This window comes from Schistocerca gregaria, chromosome 3, assembly GCF_023897955.1.
Source record: "Schistocerca gregaria isolate iqSchGreg1 chromosome 3, iqSchGreg1.2, whole genome shotgun sequence".
Classification (NCBI taxonomy): Eukaryota; Metazoa; Arthropoda; class Insecta; order Orthoptera; family Acrididae; genus Schistocerca; species Schistocerca gregaria.
The window spans coordinates 318,681,993-318,687,992 of NC_064922.1; positions in this window are offsets into that span (position 1 = coordinate 318,681,993).

Below are 6,000 nucleotides of genomic sequence, written 5' to 3' on the forward strand. Positions count from 1 at the left end.
TCCATGTACATATGTACTTCTCTGGTGCTGTTCCTTTATACTTTCTTGGATGATTACCGAGCGAGGAGGCGCAGTGATTAGACACTGGACTCGCATTAGGGAGGACGACGGTTCAATCCCGTGTCCAGCCATCCTGATTCAGTTTTTCCGTAATTTCCCTAAATCACTCCAGGCAAATGCCGGGATGGTTCCTCTGAAAGGGCACGGCCGACTTCCTTCCCCATCCTTCTCTAAACCAATGAGACCGATGACCACGCTGTCTGGTCTCCTTCCCAAACCAACCAACCATCTTGGATGATTTTCATTTCAATGTTTTTACTGAACGGCTTACTTCCCTACAGCAGCAGAAGTAATTTTATTACACACATGGCTTTTTCTCTGTATGCTGTTTTAAGCTTTTGTTGACATAGTCCCAATTGAAGTACACGTGGTTGTGACAGATAATTATCAGTTTTAAGTTTAGCATTTTCTCTAGATTTAAATGCGTTGTAACTGTTCACGTCATACGAAGTTTAATTTTTGATATCAGTATGAAGAACTTGACTTGTACTCTTAAATGCTTGTACATCAGCTATGTCAAGTGGCAGGTTGTACGGACTTCAGTGAGGGTAAAATGATTCCAGCACATCAATTCTTTGTTTTATTCACTTGTGTCTTTAATGACATCAGATTGCAGCTCGACTCTGTGTGCGATACTATGCCCTTGTTTTCTAACAAACAGCTAACCATTGGAATACATATAGCTTGATTTATAAATGGTGGAAAAAATCTTAGTGACATGCTTAAACACATGTGATTGTCAGGCATGTAAACTTTTCTGTGTGCAGGGTGAAGTAAGACATTTGTTTATCATCCTCTATGCTTAATCTTTGGTATACAGTCATGTTTACCGGATTATGAGCAGAAGGGATCGACCTCTAGTTACCTAATGGAAGAGAGATATTTCTTAATGTGTTTTGAATGTTCATCTGTTCACTTAAGTTGACATTTATGAATTGATAGACATGTATATATAAGAAAAATGTGCTGCAGGGCAACAAATCTCAATTACAATACACCAAACATCCATATAATCTGACATATAGCTGATATATTGATAGAAATAATTGTACCTACATTGTATGTAATAGAAGATAAATATATCAAAAAATGTAGACAGGCATTTGCTACAAAACTGAGTAATTTGTACAGGTCCATTAATGCTTGCACAAGTCCTATGGAACCAGTTGTATGCTAACAGCGCAAACAGTGAGTCACATTGCATGTATGAGTTAGTAGTAATTTCAGATGCAGAACTGTGTGGAACACGCAACAACTCATTTATGGAACATAGATGTTAAGAATCTTAACAAAGTAGGAGTCTCATATGCTTGTGTCATTTACCAAGTGAAGTGTGGGGCTCAGCATCTTCGTTAAGTAGTGACAAAAGGAGGTACAAAAGCCATAGTATGAAGGAAGTATCAGGTGTATTCCAGCATGTTTTGCTAGAAGTTTAGTGGCAATGACAAGACATACAAGTATACATTACAAGACAACTGTGTCAAGGCCACAGCTTTCAACATGAGCCTCCAGGAGCTCAAAAATTTCCCAAGAATGTCAATGTTGACCTAGTTTTGGATTCACAGTACTGGAGAATTGTGAGTGGCACCATAAGCTCATACTGTTATCGCCAATCGTAGGCTTAAACTTATTTGTTCGGTTTTAAAATTTTTGAGAACATAAGCCTGTTGTTGTGGTCTTCAGTCCTAGACTGGTTTGATACAGTTATCCTTGCTACTCTATCCCATGCAAGCTTCTTGATCTCCCAGTACCTACCGCAACCTACATCCTTCTGAATCTGCTTAGTGTATTCATCTCTTGGTTTCCCTCTATGATTTTTACCCTCCACGGTGCCCTCCAATACTAAATTGGTGATCCCTTTATACCTCATAACATGCCCTACCGACCAGTCCTTTCTTCTAGCCAAGTTGTGCCACAAACTTCTCTTCTCCCCAATCCTATTCAGTACCTCCTCATTAGTTATGTGATCTACCCATCTAATTTCCAGCATTCTTCTGTAGCGCCACATTTCGAAAGCTTCTATTCTCTTCTTGTCCAAATTATTTGTCGTCCATGTTTCACTTCCATACATGGCTACACTCCATACAAATACTTTCAAAAATGACTTCCTGACACTTAAATCGATACTCAATGTTATCCTCCTTTCAAGACACTATCCATTCCGTTCAACTGCTCTTCCAAGTCTTTTGCTGTCTCTGACAGAATTACAATGTCATCGGTGAACCTCAAAGTTTTTATTTCTTCTCCATGGATTTTAATACCTACTCTGAATTTTTCTTTTGTTTCCTTCACTGCTTGCTCAATATACAGATTGAATAACATCGGGGAGAGACTACAACCCTGTCTCATTCCCTTCCCAACCACTGCTTCCCTTTCATGTCCCTCGACTCTTATAATTGCCATCTGGTTTCTGTACAAATTGTAAACAGCCTTTCGCTCCCTGTATTTGACCCCTGCCACCTTCAGAATTTGAAAGACAGTATTCCAATCAACATTGTCAAAAGCTTTCTCTATGTTTACAAATGCTAGAAACGTAGGTTTGCCTTCCTTAATCTTTCTTCTAAGATAAGTCATAGGGTCAGTATTGCCTCAAGTGTTCCAACATTTCTACGGAATCCAAACTGATCTTCCCCGAGGTCGGCTTCTACTAGTTTTTCCATTCGTCTGTAAAGAATTTGAGTTAGTGTTTTGCAGCTGTGGCTTATTAAACTGATAGTTTGGTAATTTTCACATCTGTCAACACGTGCTTTCTTTGGGATTGGAATTATTATATTCTTCTTGAAGTCTGAGGGTATTTCGCCTGTTTCATACATCTTGCTCACGAGATGGTAGAGTTTTGTCAAGACTTTCTCTCCCAAGGCCGTCAGTAGTTCTAATGGAATGTTGTCTACTCCTGGGGCCTTGTTTCGACTAAGGTCTTTCAGTGCTCTGTCAAACTCTTCACACAGTATCATATCTCCCATTTCATCTTCATCTACATCATCTTCCATTTCCATAATATTGTCCTCAAGTATAGACTCTCTATATACTCTTTCCACCTTTCTGCTTTCCCTTCTTTGCTTAGAACTGGGTTTCCATCTGAGCCCTTGATGTTCTTGCAAGTGGTTCTCTTATCTCCAAAGGTCTCTTTAATTTTCCTGTAAGCAGCGTCTATCTTTCCCCTTGTGAGGCTATATGTAAGCGTATCCTCATTCAAATCAGCCAGTCTCTAATTTCTTTGCTTAAGTATGTGAGAAATACATTCTTCTTGACGATTATCAGACACTGCTAAAACTACATTTTTGAAAATTTTCAAAAATTACTAATACTAGTGTTGTAGATAACTTATTACGTAGGAAATTAGTATTTGTGATTCACAGTTACTGTCAAAGAATATATCACCCCAGATTTCATTACATGCCAATGCAAATAAATATACATCTTGAGGATTTTCGGAGGTTACAGTCATCATGTGAATAATCAATTCATAGTAAATTGGTGTATGTGATTTAGTTACTGTAGCAGATATTGTAAGAAACATACTGTGTTAAATCTGGTTTTCCCTTCAAGAGTAGTATTTATTACCTACATTTATTGTAAATAATTCTATTTTTAGAGTTTGTAATTAACCTCAAAAAGCTTTATAAAACCAGAAATTTTTACTACATGTTTTTCTTGTGCCTTAACACAATTCTTTCTTTGTATATTTTATTCAATTCTTATTGGGAAATTTTTTTTAGCCCAGTAGATTACAAGATAGTCAGCAGGCTTAGATTAATGTCATTTGTTCACAGCCCTGTAATACTTTGCACCAACCGCAATGCAGCCCACTGTGAATGCTGTTCTCAACCATGGGATGAGTTGGTTGACATTTGTAAGCAGCTGGTTATCACACTGACTGCTATAAAATGACTGGCAACTGTTGCAAATCGATGTGTTGGAAGAGTTTGTGAGAGTCATGCATCTGTGGTATTGCTGGCTCAGGAACAATCATCTTCTGTGAATGTTGTCTCCTCTGCAGAAAGTACAGGATCTGTCATTAGTCATCAACTTGACTGCAAGTGGTGTGTGAATAGCAAATATAGGTGTCCTGTACAGGATGAACAAGGACCAGGGAGAAGTCAGAGCATTATATCAACCCCCCTAAACAACAAGTTTGAGGAACTGTCTTTCATTGAAACTGAAACTAAGCCAGTGGGTCTCACTTCATCTGTTTTGGGGAAAACTACTTTGTCCTGTGTAAAGAGGAAGCACATGCAAACGTGCAGTGGTGAAGAATGGTACCCCAGAGAAAATTGATACCAAAGATTGTTCTCAGAATTGACCATGGTCCCCTGGTTTTGAGTCGAATGGAAGGAATGAACTAGAGGTTTCGAAGATTCTGTGACCAGCCAGGCTGCGACTTCTTGGACTTGTGCCAAAGGTTTGAGAACTGCAGGGTCCCCCTAAATGGGTCAGATGTGCACTACACATCAGAGGTTGTTGCCCAGGTAGCTTACTGCATATGGGGTACCCACAAGAGTTTTTTTAGATTAAGTGACCCTCCATCCAATCCAGATAATGACAGCTGTAAGAGACCCTGAAGTGTAATGAAACATTCACAACCAAGTGCCAGTGTTTGGTTGAAACACAAAATTGATAGCAGTGAGATTTTTGTGGAAAATTTAAGTGAATATTAAAAGGGTAGGCTAATGGGAAATGAAGATGGCAATATGTCACAGGAGACAAGAGACTCAAATCCACTGAGATAGAAATTGAATTTGCATGAGAGATTGTTCAGGCAATTTGTTTTAAATGTTCAGAAATTTAAAACTGTGCACTTCACAAAATGAAATATTGGCTATAATTTTGTTGAGTCACAGTTGGAATTAGCCAACTCGTACAAATACCTTAGAAATGCAACACTTTTTTTCCCCTCAGTTCTGGTTGAGAAAAATGCAGAATTTGCTGTGGGACATCTTGAAATATTTCCACTCCGGTCCCTATAGTTTCATGGCTTTCCAATAGGTGGCAGCATTATACATATTCTTCAAAATGGTGTCTGTAACGAAGGTGTGTTCCAAGCAGAGAGCTGTTCATTACCTTCTTTTGATGGAAAACCAGAACATAGCAATATCCATAGGTGCTTGCAGAAAACTGGACCGAGCGAGGTGGCGCAGTGGTTAGCACACTGGACTCGCATTCGGGAGGACGACAGTTCAATCCCGTCTCCAGCCATCCTGATTTAGGTTTTCCATGATTTCCCTAAATCGTTTCAGGCAAATGCCGGGATGGTTCCTTTGAAAGGACACAGCCGATTTCCTTCCCAATCCTTCCCTAACCCGAGCTTGCACTCCGTCTCTAATGACCTCCTTGTTGACGGGACGTTAAACACTAACCACCACCACTAGAAAACTGGCAGCGAACAAAAGCATTTGTGAGACATTGGGCAATGTGTCTGTCCATCATAACAACCAGGTTGCACCAACGTGTCCATCTCTCGCATGCTGGTTGGCCACACACAGCTGTGAGTGTTGCAGTAGTGGAACATGCGGACACACTTGTTTGAGGTGATTGAGGCATCACAATCAAACATTCCTGCTGCTCAACTGGATGTCTCGGTCGGTAGTGCTGACACACTAGTCTAGCCGGCCGGAGTGGCCGAGCGGTTCTAGGCGCTATAGTCTGGAACCGCGTGACCGCTATGGTCGCAGGTTCGAATCCTGGCTCGGGCATGGTTGTCTGTGATGTCCTGAGTTAGGTTTAAATAGTTCTAAATTCTAGGGGACTGATGACCACAGCAGTTAAGTCCCATAGTGCTCAGAGCCAGTTGAACACTAGTCTACACTATGCAGCTGAACATAACATGGTTGGTTTCAATGGCTGCTTCACTACCCAAGCCATCTAGATCCATCCCTCCACCACCACCTTTTCTGAACTGAACAGGCAGCAGTTATCTTTACAATATTTTCTCTGATCCCA